This window comes from Dreissena polymorpha, chromosome 8 (assembly GCF_020536995.1).
Source record: "Dreissena polymorpha isolate Duluth1 chromosome 8, UMN_Dpol_1.0, whole genome shotgun sequence".
NCBI lineage: Eukaryota > Metazoa > Mollusca > Bivalvia > Myida > Dreissenidae > Dreissena > Dreissena polymorpha.
The window spans coordinates 42,342,205-42,360,518 of NC_068362.1; the positions used below are offsets into that span (position 1 = coordinate 42,342,205).

The following is an 18,314-nucleotide window of genomic DNA, read 5'->3' on the forward strand; positions in this document are numbered from 1 at the left end:
GTTTAAACTTGTATCAACAGTAAATCCTCTGTGATTGAATTGTAAAAGTTAACAGTTTATGATTATGAGAACAATATACCATTTATTATTTTTAACAAGATGATTTTCCATTCTTTTTTGTTGTTATGCAGGAAAAAACTGGCTTAAGACATCTATGAGCCACGCTGTGGAAAAATAGGGCTTAATGCATGTGCTTAGATTGTAGTCCCAGCTACTTAGGGACAACAATTACCTCTTTAAAGGTATGAAAATAAGTATCTTCTTTTGTGAAAATCCAGTATCGTCAGAAAGTGTCCTCCCTGATTTGCTTATGTGGATTTCACATGCTAATCTGAGTAATCTGAGATGAAAGCTTCTAATATTGATGAGCAGCAAATTGGCTTATAAAATTACACTGAAAGTTAAGTAAGAATAATAATTATGAATTGACATGACGCCTTATCAGTGATCGCTCCGCCCACTTAATCACGTGGCAGCGGGAAGAGAACCTAGACAAGCTAACACCAAAATGGCTTCTTTGCCTATAGACTGCATATAGATTTACGCGATATTCCGGATGATTTTATGGACTTGTTTAACACCATATTACAGTTGAAAAGGGGTTGATGCCATTGAGTTATTCTGCAAATGCAAAAAATATACGATTAAAGAGAACATCAGCTATTTATAACGGGTAAATCGGTACATTAAACACGCTCTCAAACGCTTGCGCGCTTACCGAAATCAAACCCGTTATTATGTGTAATTAATGGTGGTATTTGCAATAAATTAACACTTCACCGGTATTTACCCGTGTTATAAACAAAATTATTACCGAAACATTCCCCCCTACCCGTGTATTTGACACGAAATAGCGCTTTATAACTGGGAATTCGATGAAGTTTTACGCGCTTTCTGACTCCGGGTGGGTACCTCAATCCCACATGTTATTGCGCATAAAAGTGATATTAATCATATTTAACATTGCTTATGGGACATTTATTAATCACTTTTATTTAAAGCGCAAAAACAACACAGTAAGTTTGGACATTGTCTGATATAAAATAAGCGTTGTACGAAATAGAATATGGTCAGGCTATTATAAATAAATAAGGCTACTAATATCAGACGCTCGCGCAGGTACCGACTTCCCCGAAGTTACCGCATTTATTGGTTAACTAATATCAGCAGGGGACAAAAATATTTATAAATTGCACTCGTCCTGCAGGACAAGTGCATTAAAATTTTCACTCGTCCTGCAAACACATGCACTTGTCCTTCAAATATGTGTGAGAGAAAGATTGCAAAGGACTGATATGACAAACAATGTTTCCTATATCACTGCTAAAATGCTGCTTACTTAGTTATTCATGCCAGCTGATCACAGAAGAAATGTTAACTTACTTTATTTATGAGGAACACAAAATTAATAAATGAAGACAAATTTGTTTTTATGTCCCCCACTATAGTAGTGGGGGACATATTGTTTTTGCCCTGTCTGTTGGTCTGTTGGTTGGTTGGTTGGTTTGCGCCAACTTTAACATTTGCAATAACTTTTGCAATATTGAAGATAGCAACTTGATATTTGGCATGCATATGTATCTCATAGAGCTGCACATTTTGAGTGGTGAAAAGTAGGGTTTTTTTTCGCCCGATTTTATAGCCGAAATTCGGCTATGTTCCCAATCCCAAAAAGTATACTTTTTTCCCAAAATGTGGCAAAAAATTCCCAATTTCCAAAAAAAAAAAAAAAAAAAAAAAATTTTTTTTTTTTTTTTTTTTTTTAGAAAGAAATCTCATGTGTATTTTATCTAAATTTTAATTCAATTACATCTAACAAAGTATTATATGATTTTGTTCTTTTAATTTGAATGATTTTAAAGGGTTATATAAAATGTAGTATTTCCCTAATCAGTGGACTTTTCGTGTGGAAAAAAGGCTAATGAATTTATTTTCCCAATTTCATGAAAATGCCGATAAAATTCCCAATTCCAAAACCATGGGCTATCTTCCCAAAAAGTGGGAAAAAAAACCTGGAAAAGTCAAGGTCAAGGTTATCCTTCAAGGTCAAAGGTCAAATATATGGGTCAAAATCGCTCATTTAATGTACACTTTTGCAGTATTTCAATATTCAAGATAGCAACTTGATATTTGGCATGCATGTGTACTGTGAAACCATTATTAATCGTCAGGCATTAATTTTCATAAATTTCGTCAGTGGACCGATCGGCGAATTTAAGATCCTAACGAACAATCATGCTCTATGTTTGAACAAAAACAAACACTAAGTTGAACAATATTTTAAAACTTTACCGCAGACATGAGGCATTAAATTCCAACATAATCCATGCACACATTCACTGCTGTTTCCTAATCAAGATTAATCCGGTTTTGACACAAAGGGATGTAGATTACACAAGGTACTTAACTGACACGTTACACTTCTTTAAAACGCGTGTGCAGTACAGCTGTATCGAATGCGTTGACTTCGTTTATGTAGAATGGTAATGAATTAGCGCTAATTGTTTATAACTTTATTACCCATTAGGTGCATTGTGTTTTTCAGGGGTGTTGCATATTAGCCATCACGCAGCGAATGCCGATGAAAGACTATAAACCAAATGAAAAGATGACGATGTGTGATCAACATGCGTATTTATCACAAATGAATAAAGAATATTTTAATTGCTGTTTGATTGTTTGCGTTTAACCACACTTATTACTATTTTATATGTATCAATTTATTTATTTTTAAATTATTGGCATTATTGATTTATATACCGGTAGTTTACTTTATAAGAACAAACACACACATAGAGTTTATAATTTTAATGTTGATATCAGAATAAAAAAAGCATATTATTCAATTATAATAAAAGAATAAGACTAATTGGCAATTGGCTTCGTTGTTACAAACACTCGTTAACGGTTATTCGATCCCACTTGTCCACTAATCATAACAATGAACGTGTGAATGGCATACATTAAGAGGGTCCATTACTGTCCCTTGATAACAAAAGACTAGTTAATTGGCATGTGACAAACAGGCCCCACCTCCTGCAGTGATTCTCAAGTGTGTTCCCGCATATGTATTACACACAAATCGGATATTGACTGACGCATATTTTTAAATTTCAAAATCAGAAATCGGCGAATTTAAGTGCTGACGAAATCGTCATTTTTATAAAAATGACGAAATTTTGTGCTGTCGAAAATAAATGGTTTCACAGTATCTCATGGAGCTGAACATTTTGAGTGGTGAAAGGTCAAGGTCAAGGTCATCCTTCAAGGTCAGATGTCAAATATATGTGGCCAAAATCGCTCATTGTATGAGTACTTTTGCAATATTAAAGATAGCAACTTGATATTTGGCATGCATGTATATCTCATGGAGCTGCACATTTTGAGTGGTGAAAGGTCAAGGTCATCCTTCAAGGTCAGAGGTCAAATATATGTGGCCCAAATCGCTAATTTTATTAATACTTTTGCAATATTGAAGATAGCAACTTGATATTTGGCATGCATGTGTATCTCATGGAGCTGCACATTTTTAGTGGTGAAAGATCAAGGTCATCCTTCAAGGTCAAATATATGGGTCAAAATTGCTCATGTAATGTCACTTCTGCAATATTGAAGCTAGAAATTTTTTATTTGAAATGCATGTGTATCTCATGGAGCTGCACATTTTGAGTGGTGAAGGGTCAAGGTCATCCTACAAGGTCAAACGTCATATAGGGGGACATTGTGTTTCACAAATGCATCTTGTTTCCTTTTTCTAATGCTTGCGTGCTTTCCATTTCGGATGGTTGAACATCGCTCCTGCCCCCTTTAAAGAACGCTCGTATGTCAGACATTTTTCAGATGAAATTCAGACTGGTTTAAAACCGTACTTCGCAGTAAAATAATTCTTTAAAAAAAATCAATACTTACAGTGAATGAAGTCAGATGGTTCCCTGTCAACATGGACACGCAAAGTTTACACCAAAAAGCCAATATTTACTCGGGACACGATTTCCGGTTCATTCGCGTTCTACTTTCAGAATAGATATGCTTTAAGAAATGATTTTATTTAATGAAAAAGAGTCTTACTGGTCAGAAAATACATATTTTAACATCAGTTTTTTTTCACTCGTCCTGTAGGACGAAAGCTTTAGGGAAATTCACTCGTCCTTTCAAGATTTCACTCGTCAATACGGGCGGACGAGTGGAATTTTTGTCCCCTGATCAGTAATAATAACTCTTGAACAATAGCATTTATCGATACGTCTTTATTAAAATAATAACAAAATGGTTTTCACTTGTTTCTGACATACACAGAAACGCGATTTTTAATGGGGATCATGTAAAGTTACACGAATGGGTTATCAAAATTCTCAATTATTTTACATGTACACGTGACATAATACATACTTAATAATGCTTAGTTTTTGCTTATATGACATTTCAAGTTTGTGAAATAAATTAATGTTCTATAAAGGGGATCTCGGTAATTCTTGAAGCTTCCACTCGCTCTTGCCAAGACCGCATTGCCGCGTTGGAAATGGTATAAATTTAATTCATCTAACTTATCTTTCTGGATACCAAATGTCGGAGTTGCATTAACCCTTTTTACACCGTGTTTGCCATATTTCATTTCCATTTTATAATCCGAACAAAATAAACAAAACTCGTTTAAAAAATGAGATCTAGGCATTCGAGCTCCTAGTGTGGATTAAAAGCGTTTATTGGTGACACCACATGAGTGCAAATGTGTAGATACTGTTAATAAGATAATATATCACATGTCACCTTCAAATAACATGTATGATGTCAATTAAGTGCATTACCATCAGAGTAATAAAACACAGCATGAATTAGGCTTCATGCTGGGTTTTATTTCTCTTAAAGTAATGCAGATGAACCTCGCTTCTGACCTAGTAACTGATAAAACTATTTTAAAAAAGTGAAATATTATGTGATAATCAGATCGATAACATTAACTATTTAAATCTGCTAGTATATCCGATAAAAATATATTATTATTGTCTTTGACAGTGTTGACGTTCAGTTGTTCGTGGTGACGACCGCATGTATTTATACATCTCTTACACTTCTCAAGATCTCTTTTTGGCTTTGGAATCGATATAAATTAAATGTCATCAACTAATTTTTCTAGGATATCGATTGTCCGAGTTACATAATCCCCATTGACACCGTTTAACTATTTTAAATCGTTTTTTTAAAGAGGAAAACAAAAGAAACTCAGAATAAAAGTGAACCTTAACATGTAGCTTGTCTAGAAAATGGCGGACAGGTCGTTGCTAACGAGTGCGCCCGATTAATCGATCGCTGATTGGTGGATCAATTCTAGTGGGCAGAGCGATCATAGATAAGGCGTCATGTCAATTTACAGGTTATTAAAGCATTAGCCAACACTTTTAATGTTTTAATACGAAATGGTTCAATTGCATTAATTTTCATTAATTGCTATTTAGGACAAGGCACCAATGTAATGCCAAATTAGAAATTCAGATAATTATGTTTTGCTGCTGAAAACCTTCACATCCAATCAAGAGGCATATATGTAGTGTATTATACATTGTTATATAAAAATGTATTACAAGTTCATATCCCCCACTCAAGTGTTGTTGTTTTCAGGAGAGCACTAGCATTGATATCTAGTTGGCCAAGCAACAGCACCAGTCCGACCTGCAGGAGCCCCAATACAGAACCATCCTTTCCCTCCCCTGATCCCTAGCTCCTCCCACTGGACCTCTGGCCTCAAAGGGTCAGCATCGTTACACAAGTCTGTTCTGCAATAAATCCTCAGCACGTCAAGTTTTCACGCGCTGTTATGAACAACCAAAATGTACTCGTCGAGATTTCCCCAAGCAAGCCTGAGTAGTTTTGTTTAGCTCTAGTGCCCGAGTGGGATGAGTGTTACAGAAGCGAGACGTTAAAGCAGCTCTTATGGTAACGCTAACAGTGAACGCTAACAGTTAGTTCTCGCTGTGGACATCACAAAGAATCTCACGAAGAATTAAGCGTTGAATAATTTGTTTTATTCTTTATAAGACACAGGGTTCGCACAGGGCTTGAAAAGTGCTTGAAAACGAGTCCTAGGCTTGAAAAGCTCTTGAACAAAGGTTGGCCTTAAAAAGGTGCTTAAAAATTGCTTAGTTCATGTAAAAAAGCCTTGAAAATGTTTATTTCTGCTCAAAATTACTTTTATCATGGCTTTAATTATAAACTTAAATCGTTCTTATGGGAAATATTACGAAAATGTATCATAGATTCCTTCGCGCAAAAAGTTGAGTACGAAATATAAGTTTCGTACACTATTGAGAACGAAATGTTATGTGTACATGTCACAGATTATGTGTGCTACATCAGAGGTTCTCCATTGTGATCAATTTTCGCGAGTGAAAACGCAGCAATGGGGAAGTGTCGTTTCAAACCAGGGTGGTTAACTGAATATTCCTGGGTACAGAAAACATTAATGACATTCGAAAAGCACATTGTTGGGTCTGTATGAAGACCATTGATGTCGGGGGTATTGGGGAAAGCGCTTTGAAAAGCCACAAGAAAGTGAAAACCCTCAAAGAAAACATGAAATTGAGAAGCAAACAGGGTTCCTGCGATGTGTTTTTTGTTAAACAGGAAGGTACTATTGTTAAAACTGTTAAATCTAAAACAGACATAAAAAACAACAGCCCATCTGTGTGGAACCAGGAAGGCATAGCCACATGCAGAGAGTGTGCAGATAGAAGATTCAAATTCCAGGACCTTCGCAACTTTCAGCTGTAGTATCAAACTCGCAGACATCCATAGACAAATTCGTTTTAAAAAATGATATGTTGAACGCGAAAGTATTGTGGGTATTTATACCGTTTGCACACAACCATCATTTAATTCCAATAAAAACATTACAAAGTTTTTTCAGGTTGTGTTCCATGACAGTACCATAGCAAAGCATAATTATGTGGCTGTTTTGGGGCTAGCTGAACATTTCAAAACTGTACTTGATAGTTCTATAACTTAATTAGTGGACAGTACTCAGTGTCTCAGTACTCAGTGTCTTTTGATGAAAGTTTAAACAAGAAAGACCAATCCAAGCAAATGGAAAATGCATTTTTTTAAAGGAAACTACAGTTTACAGACTTGAAAATGAATATTTGGCCTTGGAAAGTCCTTGAAAAGTGCTTGAATTTAGGTTTGAGATTTCTGTTTGAACCATGAGACAGCTATATATTCAGCAAGGAACGAGAGCAAATCAAGGAACAATCGAAACGATTCATTCAGAAGTGTATCTGCTGTAGATAGTTAGGACAGTAGTAGCGTTACGGACTGTCCTCAGCGCACAATATATTCATGTGGTGCGCCTCAGACGCGAATTCCGCCCATTATTAAAAATAAGTTGCTAAAAGTAAACACGTTTTGTTACGAGCACTTTGCACTCCGAGCCCAAAGGGGATTGCATTGAATTGAGACTAAAGAAGGCTTGAAAACATGACACCAGTTTTGTTGTATGCTCCAGTACACCCTTCGACTCTCAACCCGAAGTTTATCAGAACTCAAACTCGGCCCTTAACAATATCTGCGAAGCCAGCATATCAGCTCAGCTTCTGAGCTTCAGGTGAGACCTTACAGTGTTATTAATTTTGTCAAAGATTGGGCCTAAATTCAGCCCCATTCCACAAAAAGTCTTTTTTTTTATAAATATTTACTGGTCAAAATTTACAATGCAATATTTGCCAAAAAAAGTGTTTGATATGTTGCAACAATGAGTTACTTATTAAGCTGTATAAGTTGAAACTTAGTACAATTAAAATACAAATCAAAAATTCTAAATTGTTAAGTATTTGTGTTCACGTATAACTGAATATGATTTATATTTAAATTAGAAACCGGATGTTTGCAAAGACAAAATCACTATACTGCTTTCATATCTTTATGCACACTCTTTCAACGCCAATGACTAAACTTTACATCTAAGGTCTGTCTTACAAAAACAATGGCATAAAATGTAGACATCAACTAGTATCGATTCAATATCACATACATATAATAGATTTAACCAGAATAGGCTATAATTACTAGTATAATGGCCCCTGGTAGCAAGACAAGAGTATCATATACTTAATTCATCATAGACGTTCATCTGTTTTTGCATTTCTGTCTAATCCATAGGCAAAACGTGTGTGATCAAGTACTCATATACTTACAGTATTGTGTCTTATGACTTGTTGTATTGTCTAACATTTACATATGTTTAGTCTCACGTAATAAGTTGTGCACATTCAAATGTGTACAGTCTCATATTTTAAGTTGTTTAGTGTCATGTTAAAAGTTGAATTGTTTTACAGTTAAAGTTGGCGAGTATCACATTTAAAATTATGTAGTCTTACATTTTTAGTTGTTAATTCTCACATTTAAAGTTGTAAAGTTTCTCAAAGTTGTTTTAGTCAAAACTATTAAGGGGGAAAGTCTCGCACTTAAAATTACTTAAGTCATGCCTGTTTTTTTTCGGTGTTGGCGTCCGCGTCCTGTTAAGTTTTGCGTTTAGGTCCACTTTTCGCAGAAAGTATCAATGCTATTTGATTCAAACTTGGTACACTTACTTACTATCATGAGGGGACTGGGCAGGCAAAGTTAGATAGCTCTGGTGTGCATTTTTACAGAATTATGTGCCCTTTTTATACTTAGAAAATTGAAAATTTTGGTTAAGTTTTGTGTTTAGGTCCACTTTATTCCTACAGTATCAAAGCTATTGCTTTCATACTTGCAACACTTATTAACTATCATAAGGGGACTGTGCAGGCAAAGTTATGTAACTCTGACTGGCATTTGGACGGAACTATGGGCCCTTTATACTTAGAAAATTTAAAATTTGGTTAAGTTTTGTGTTTTGGTCCACTTTACCCCAAAAGTATCATAGATATTGCTTTCATACTTGGAACACTCGCAAACTATCATAAGGGGACAGTAAAAGGACAAGTTGCATAACTCTGGTTGTCATTTTTACGGAATTATGGCCCTTTTTTTACCTAGTAACTTTGAATATATGGTTAAATTTTGTGTTTGATCCACTTTACTTCTAAAGTATCAAGGCTATTGCTTTCAAACTTCAAATACTTTCATGCTATCATGAGGTTACTGTACCTGGCATGTTGAATTTTACCTTGACCTTTGAATGACATTGACTCTCAAGGTAAAATTATTAAATATTGCTAAAATTGCCATAACTTCTTTATTTATGATTAGATTTGATTGATACTTTGACAAAATTACTCTTACCTGACAAACCACAATAGACTCTACCCAAACAATCCCCCTTGCCCTCCCCCCTCCCCCCCCCGAATCCCCCCCTCCTAATTTTTTTTAGATCACCTCACAAATGACCACCACACCCTCACACTATACACCCCTCCCCCACCCCAGCCCCAATTTTTTTTTTTTTTAAACGGTTAAAAAACACAATTATTTATTTTTATTATTTTATTTTTGATAAACTGTCCAACCATCGCACCCAAGAATCCCCTCCCCCACCCCCCCCCCCCAAAAATGTTTTTTTTCTTTTAAGATCATCTCACAAATGACCACCACACCATTATACCCCCCCCCCCCCCGAATTAAAAAAAAATGCATTTATTTTGTTATAAATAAATGTCCACATCCCCACACTTTACACCCCTCTTCACTCCACCTCTCCCTCCTTTGTGATTAAAATTGAGAGTCCCTTTACCTTTAAAAAGAAAATAGATGAGCGGTCTGCACCCGCAAGGCGGTGCTCTTGTTTTTATGCCCCCGGTAGGGTGGCAAAATGGCAGTTGAACTGTCTGTCAGTCTGTCCGTCTGAAAACTTTAACATAGGCCATAACTTTTGCAATATTAAAAATCACAATTTGATATTTGGCATGCATGTGTATCTCATGGAGTTGCAAAATTTAAGTGGTGAAAGGTCAAAGTCATTATGAATATAAAAGGTAAAAACAAACAAATCCAATGGAAGTAACACGCTTAAAAGGGAGATAATTCATATTTATCATTTGGCAGGTACAGATCATTTTTACAAGGGAAGTAATGTTTGTAAAGGGGTATAATCAAAAACAAAAATATATTATTAAAGCGGCGCAGTAGGGGCATTGTGTTTATGACAAACACAACTCTTGTTAAAAAAAGTATTACACATTGCTATTAACTGTACTTTACTATGTATTTTTCGCGGTTTAAAACCCAAAAATTTCAATTTTAAGTTTTTTGGGCATAACATATTGATACAACTCTATTCTCAGTTCTTATTGGTGAAACATTAATTGCGATATTCTAAATATTAATTATAGACGCAACGTTTGGCATTAAAAAGCAGACGTGTAAAGTATTTTGTTGCAGGGCAAATTCATTTGTCACTAAGTCTAAACCAATCGGATTTTAGTTGACTTTCTATTTTCTTTTCAGTAAACACTATAAGCCGCCAAGATAAAAAAATCATTGAAGTGAAAGTCGATGGCAATCCTGACCCCTTTGCTTAAGTAATTCAGCACAAAAACGTCTTGTGTCAGAGTAGCAAGCCCCCAAAAATCTTCTCCCATGTTGGCCACATCAACACTTCTTTCAGCGGAGCCTTGGCGAGTTCGACTTCCATTTCAGCATCGATGTTGCTTAGCAACAATTCAATGGGAATCTGGGAATCGACAAATTGTTCCAGACGAGTCGCTTACACAGAAACTATCTGATCCAACAGATAGAGCAGATGTTGCTCGACTTGTCCCTTATTGCAACTAACCTCGATATGTTGCTATCGATGTGAACCTTATGCCAGTATGCGATTGACACCATTTAACAACTGTTGTTGTTGAGAATTCCCGTGTTTAAGGTGGCAGCTTTGGCGTCGGGACTCGCTCCATCTCTGTCTATGGCCCGGTCAAAGCAGCAGCAGCAGCAATCAGAACAACAAGTAGTATTTGAGCGGTGATCTGGGATACGGGGCTTCATGTATGTGCTTAAAGTGTCATCCCAGAATATCCTGTGCAGACTGCACATACATCAAGTCCTATTAAAGTGTCATCCCAGATTAGCCTGTGCAGACTGCACATACATTAAGTCCTATTAAAGTGTCATCCCAGATTAGCCTGTGCAGACTGCACATACATTAAGTCCTATTAAAGTGTCATCCCAGATTAGCCTGTGCAGACTGCACATACATCAAGTCCTATTAAAGTGTCATCCCAGATTAGCCTGTGCATACTGCACATACATTAAGACCTATTAAAGTGTCATCCCAGATTAGCCTGTGCAGACTGCACATACATTAAGTCCTATTAAAGTGTCATCCCAGATTAGCCTGTGCATACTGCACATACATTAAGACCTATTAAAGTGTCATCCAAGATTAGCCTGTGCATACTGCACATACATTAATTCCTATTAAAGTGTCATCCCAGATTAGCCTGTGCAGACTACACATACATTAAGCCCTATTTTCTTAGAATGAGGCTCATATACTACACTTAACATCAGTATTTTATGTGACTGAAAAGTTCCTAGCATCAAATGGGAATTATGTGCTTTTAAATTGATCACACTTAGTAAATAAAATGCCAATAGCACTTGATCTGATATCAATTTTAATCATAGAAGGTCAGGGCATTAAGTTTTGTATATTTTCGACCGAAATTTAGCCTCTGAACCAAAAGTTTATCCTTTCATAAAAATCTGCTTTAATAGAATCGTCAAATTATATTTAATTTTAGTAAAATAATTATGTAAAAGCCTTCAGCTCATTTTAAAATTATTTTCTTCATTTATTTTCAATATTTATTTAAATTCTTGGATTTTGTTTTAAGAGCCTGTTTCTACAGGAACCCATGCAATCATAGATCAGTACCTAGCTGAACAACCGGATGTCCGGTCAGCTGGGCCCAGACGCCCAGTGACACTTCCTGGCCCAGGACCTTGGGGCAAATGCTCAACTAGTCCTACCTGCAGGGTGGAGCCACTCTGAACCTGGGGCTCCATACTTTCTTGGTCAGGGGCCAAGATTACCTCGTCAATGAGGTAGGTTGGTCATGTAACTAACCATTTATAATGTACAGTGTTTCACTCCAAATTTCAATTTTGAACAGTTTGCTGCTAACTTAAACAAATCATTTATGTAAGTGTTAAATATTTATAATAACCACCATTTGTATTGCCTTGAAAGGGCTCGGTGGGGGGGGCCGAAAATGTGTGTCCTTGTCTGTAATTCTCCCCGCCCTTCTTTTAACCCTTCCTCATGTCCGTCCCACCTTTTAGTGTTGCACGTAACTTAATAAATATTGGTTCCAGAGGGACACAAAATGTTTGTATCAAGTGTACAATATAAAGAAGGCTATGTTTGTATCAAGGGTTTAGTTTATATCCCATTTGTATCAAGATCCTTCAAACATAATTTATTTCTTAAATAGTTTTACTCAAACAACATTGATTGACTTCTAATATAACTGATGCCATTTTAGAATGCATTAAATTATTTGGTTTACAGGGCCACATTCCTGGGATGCCCTAAGGTCTTTCTATCTGTTCACAGAGGTCTTCTACTCACAAGTTCAAGCCCAGTGAGCGATGTTCACATTATCAAAATCTGCATCTCTATAGGTAAGTCACCTTGCCATTGCAAAAGGGGCCACTGTGGCATAAATCTTTCACAAATACCCAATAGGTAAAACCCAATACAAACTGGGGTTTCTGCTCTTCAATTAATTGACCAGTTTATCTACATGTAATCTGAGTTTAAGGGTTCAGCCACAAACTACTTTATCTTATAAAGAAATTTGAAGAAAGTGCACAAGTTTCAAGTTAAACCCTCAAATTTGCATTTTAAATTCAACATATAGAGTTATATTAAAACTCAAAACCACAACAACAACAACAGCAAACAATTTATCAGCAGGTACCGACATATCGGACTCTTTCACTCTTTACAAAATCATGTTCCATATCAACTGTAAGTGTGGTTCTTAAAATAACATTGATATATGAAGAGGGGTCAGTGATGTTTTAGTTTAGGGGGTATACAGGAGTGAACTTGTCTGTCGGTTGGTCTGACAGTCGATCCGTATTAAGTGTTCGCTCTCTAATTCAGGTTGTTTTCATCCAATCTTCACCAAACTTTGTCAGAAGTTGTATCTAGATGGTGTCTTGGTCAAGTTTGAATATGGGTCATGCAGAATCAAAACCTAGGGCATGGTATCACTTTGTGTGTATTAAACACTCAGCATGTTGTCTGCTCTCTTATTAAAGTACTTTTCATCCAATCTTCACCAAACTTGGTCAGATGTTTTATCTAGATGATCTATAGGAAACACTTGAACATGGGCCATGCCGGACCAAAAACAAGGTCACAGGGTCACTTAGTGCGTTTTACATAATCAGTTGGTGCCCGCTCTCAATTTCAAGTACTTATCATCCGCTCTTCACCAAACTTAATCAGAAGTTTTTTTTTATAGATGATCTGTAGGCCATTGTCGAACATGGGCCATGCCGGGCCAAAAACTACACATTCAGTTTGGTGTCTGCTCTCTATTTCAAGTACTTATCATCCGTTCTTCAACAAACTTGGTCAGAAGTTTAATCTAGATGATCTCTAGGCAATTTTCAAACATGGGCCATGCCGTGCCAAAAACTAGGTCGCAGGGTCACGGTTGCGTTTTACACATTCAGCATTTCAAATTCTTATCATCAGCTCTTCATACGGGGGTGTTTATGACAAAGCTCTATTTTTTTTTAAGTTAATGGCTTTTTCAGAGGGTATTAAGTGTGTTGCCAGGGTTGAACCCGCATTTTGATACTTGACAATTTTTATGAAATGCTAGTAAAGTCATAACAATTGTTGTCTTAATTAACACATGACCAACTTAATTGCAGAAACCAGGATAGCAAAGCGTTGGTTTGTTTTTGAAGCATTTGAACCAGCAACAGTCATCATTCGAGTTTCTGACATGCCAATGGTGCGGAACCCCTCAATCTATGAACATCATAACAGCACATGAACCAGCAGCAGTCATCATCTCAAGATTCTGGTATATCCATGGTACAGGACCCTTAGTCTGTACAAATCTTGCAGAACGAACTTCAGGTGAGTGTTCTAGTCATGTGGATGTTTTTTGCATGCTCCCAAGTTCAGAGATGTGTGAGTGCATGTAGATATTCATTTGTCCGTCCATACGTACATCCAGCTGTTGGATTTGTATGTAAAGTCTAAACTCGAAAAGTATTGCTTCTAGTGTGATTAAACCAACGATATTTGTCATACTGTGTACTTGCCTACTTGTGTATTTTGGTTCTTTGTCTTTTACATTAGTGGAATTTTGAGACAAAAGCAAAATGTTGGTGCATGATGGCAAACCAGTTTAACTTTTTATTATCTATCATTGTTTTTTAAATAGTCTCAGGACCATCATTGTCTCAATGGATTCAAATCAGATTAGTTGTAAAACCTTGAAATACCAAGTGCTGTGCTTGTTCTTGATTTGTCATCGGTATAAAAATAAATAAAAAACTGACATCTACAGTAACGAGTCTTTCTTTTTTCAGACACCCATTGACAAAAGAAAACTGGCCAATCAGAAACGCAGCCTGTTGCAGCAGTTGTTAACATATTGACCCCATTCAAACCTAAGAAGCTCAGAGTTAAATACTGTTTAGATGTGCTAGTCTATACATACCTCCTGGTTTGTTCAACACTTACTCTGAATCTTTGAATGTTATGACGGGTGGAAATAAATGACCTTGTTCAGATCGAAATGGCAGAATGACACATCACAAGAATTCAAGCGGAAAGCCACAAAGTCATGTCAACAGCCACATCTTTATGTGACCAGCCAAGTTGTAGGTCATGTAACCCCAAACCGGAACTCCTGTTTTCAGGGTTACATGCAGTCAGTTTGATACTAAGCACACATTGTTCAGTGCATGCTGCCTAGGATTTGTCAAAAACATTGCAAATGGTTGATGTTGGTATCAACTTGAAGGTATATTTGTAAGCAATAAGAAAAAAAGCCATTTTTGTGCTCTACTTTTTGTGTTGATGGTTCCCGGCTTTGAAAGTAGGTCATACTATTTGAGCCCAAAATGGTCGTCTGCACAGCTGTCAAAATCGGTATGCCTATTCTAAGGTAAATATTTTGAGTTAACGCGTATAGAATTTAATGACATGCATTTGTTTTTAAAGATTATGCATTTATCTTTCCAATGATGTATGATGATATAGTGGGTATGCGCTTGATCATGGTAAAAATTGATATCGAACTACAACTATTTTATATGTAATATATAAGGAAATTAATTGCGCATGCGTAACCTGTATTAAAAAACACAATAGCTTACGTTTTATGTTATATGTGACCAACCAAGTTATATTCATACAAAATAATAGTTTATGTTTTATGGGAATTTTTATGCTGTCAGTCTTTATGTTGAAATATTGTGTTCAATATAGCATGTTAAGTATTTTAAAAGCATGCATATTGCACGTATATGCAATCTCTTTGTCTATATTATAATATCACTACATATTTTGATCCTGATAATGGTAAATTAATGGGAAATACACTTTTATCAAAGACTTTCAAAGCATGAAAATTAAGCTGTTTAAATGAGGCTGGTAACTTGGAAAACATTAAAAAATATTGGAGTATTTTCATGTTATTAAACATGTTTCAGTTTTCTGTTTATTTACCTGTTTTATATATAAGCTAGATAAAAGTAGTGTTAAGAAAGGTTTAGAAGTTTTACACTTCAGATTTTTCTGTTTATCAATCTTTCTAAAAACAATACTAGTAAATCTGCTCATTCGGGTCGGTATTTGAACAAGAATCTTGTTTAATAGCATTCATGGGAATCTAAATAAATTATGTGCAATATTATGTAATCTACCTAAAAGTATCGATTCTGTATTTACTACCAGTACTTTGTTGATTTCAATGCATATTGTTTGTTAAATATTCGAAATGGCTCTTGGATTTGGGGGAAAACTTAAAGGAAAACTAAAAATTAAAAAATTATTTTTTTTAGAGTTTTATGAAAAATGGCAAAAGTTATAAATGTTAATTTGTGTTGTTAGATCAAAGACTTAGATGCTCATAAGTGTTTAAATTTATTTTCGGACATAATAGTTTATAATGCTTTATATTTGTATATGCATATGAAGACGACCAGAATGTATCCTCTTTAATCACTGAGTATCTTAATCAATATCTCTTGATCACTGCATACATTGTAGAGGTATATTTTGATATTTATACACAGAGCAACTGTGAAACAATAGTATTTTAAATGTACATTATTTTGTTAGTGTGGCAATTTTTATAAGATAAACTCACTGTTTACATTAATTTGTGCAAACTATAGTCATAAAAATATTGATTGTGTGAATCCACATATTTGTATTAAACTGTTAAAATAATGTACAGTAACAGATTCTGAAGAGAAAACTGTACTCAATGCAATATAAACCCCTTGTTATATTAACTGCTTTATATTAAGAACAGCTAATTAAAATAAGTTTAATTTTGTTTTACATTATCTAAAGAAAATTTAGTACATTTTTATTTGAAATCAGTCATTTACATATTAAGGAAGAGTGTTGTCATATGCTAACAATTGTCAAAAAATGCGATTGTCTCTATTGGTAAAGTAGAGAGCAATATTATTTGCTTAAACAAAAAAAAGCAAAGATGTCTGCTTTGAAAGTGTATGTGAAATAAACACTTATGTTTGTTCTTATATTAAACGTGAACGTATTGATGTATAGCTGATAATAAAGTTTGACATTTTATTAGTTTTGTAACAATGTGTTTTTTACCCTTTACGTTAACATTCCCACAATTGATGTCAGTGCAGTGCCTTCAATGGAGCCATTTTCTGTAAATCTCCCACTGTTAAAGTTCAGCAAAAGTTTTAAGACCAGATTTCCTTAAACTTAGGGTTGTTTATATTTAACATTTATTGAATGCATGAAACATGTTTGTTCTGTTGTTGAATAGCTGAACATTGATGTATGTAAATTGTGTGACATGTTGATCAAATTGATACATAGAAACAAACACTCATTATGCGTTAATTTGTACGTTAAGCTAAACAAAAAATGTTACCAAACACAAATATAAGTATTTGGTAACAATATACAAAATTGTGCTATATTCGTAAAACCGTATCAAATGCAAGTTGAAATGTAATGTTTAAATATGTTTGTCGACTCCAAATAAGCATTTTGAATAAGCAAATTAATACATTAATAATCTCTATGGAAAGTACACGTAGGCACTTTACAATCGCTTGTGTACTTCATATTGATCAGGGTCTTTCTAAATTATTGCATGATTTTTTATGCGTATGTCTGAATTGTGTAAATATCTGTTAAATAACTGTTAAAAAGGATTTTAATATTATAAGTTAAAATAGTGTCTAAACTGTAACGGGACATTTGTTGCATTTATTTTTACGTGTTTATATTTTCTGGCTTACTGTGCTTAATTTTGTATATAATCGTACGTACTTTTATTGTGGTTTTCGTATTTAGACAAAGCGCACTACACTTATGCTGTTGTTTTTGTCCATCATTTCTATACAAAATGTTGTATGTAAATAATTAAACATGTTGATGTTGGTAATAATGTATTTCCTGATCTAATATTGATGATGCACTCAATAAAGTACATATCCATTTATGTGGACTAGTATTGTTTAGTTATAGTTTGTTGTTATAACTAATAAAATCTTCAAGGATTGGCTTGCCACTTATATATAGCTTTCCCCTATTGAACCTGGGTAGCACATTTTGTTTTATTGTAACTGTTCTCTCGCCCGTAAGTCCTGTATAACACTTTTGTCACTTTTCATTATTCTTCATAATTTTAAGAAAAACATATTCCTTACAAATCATATTTCACATTCATTTCTACGTACCATTGTTATAAAAAAAATTGCTTGTGTGAATGACAATATATGTATTGAACTGTTAAAATAATACAGCATAACACATTCTGAAGAGAAAAATATACTTAAGGCATCGGAAACAACTTTTAATTAAGGACAACTATGTAAACAAATATTTTTTGTTAAACATTATACGAAGCAAATTTAATACCTCGTTATTTGTCATAAGTCAATTACATATTAAGGCAGAGTCTTTATTGATAATACTAGAAACCATTATAATTTGCTTATACAATAACAGCAAAGATGTCCGTACACCTCTTTTTAATGTATTTTTTGTATTTATGTTTTAAAAACAAACATTGTGGTATTTTTCTACGGAAAATAAAGCGAGAATTATGTTACAATATTTAAAAGGGACCTTTTCACAGTCTTTTGAA

At 34.8% G+C, this 18,314-nt stretch overlaps 1 protein-coding gene and 1 long non-coding RNA gene across 5 annotated transcripts in view; both read left to right on the forward strand.

Annotated features, from left to right (window-relative positions):
* LOC127841687 (uncharacterized) overlaps positions 1-7,398 on the forward strand; it is a 45,194-nt gene extending 37,796 nt beyond the window's left edge. Inside the window, exons 5-6 of one of the 3 annotated variants that reach the window (XM_052370747.1) lie at positions 132-242; positions 5,617-7,398. The gene's annotated coding sequence lies outside the window, so the exon portion shown is untranslated. Of the gene's footprint in view, positions 1-131; positions 243-2,545; positions 2,694-5,616 lie in introns of those variants that run through there. The other 2 variants (XM_052370748.1, XM_052370746.1) reach the window with 2 other exon arrangements.
* Positions 7,399-11,232: 3,834 nt separating this feature from the next.
* On the forward strand, positions 11,233-17,671 carry LOC127841713 (uncharacterized). 2 transcript variants are annotated; one of them, XR_008031275.1, is made up of 4 exons: positions 11,233-12,015; positions 12,482-12,594; positions 13,864-14,074; positions 14,533-17,671. It is a non-coding gene; the product is annotated as an uncharacterized LOC127841713 (long non-coding RNA). The 2 variants fall into 2 exon arrangements; XR_008031276.1 differs by having other exon boundaries at positions 11,235-12,015; positions 12,527-12,594.
* Positions 17,672-18,314: the final 643 nt, after the last annotated feature.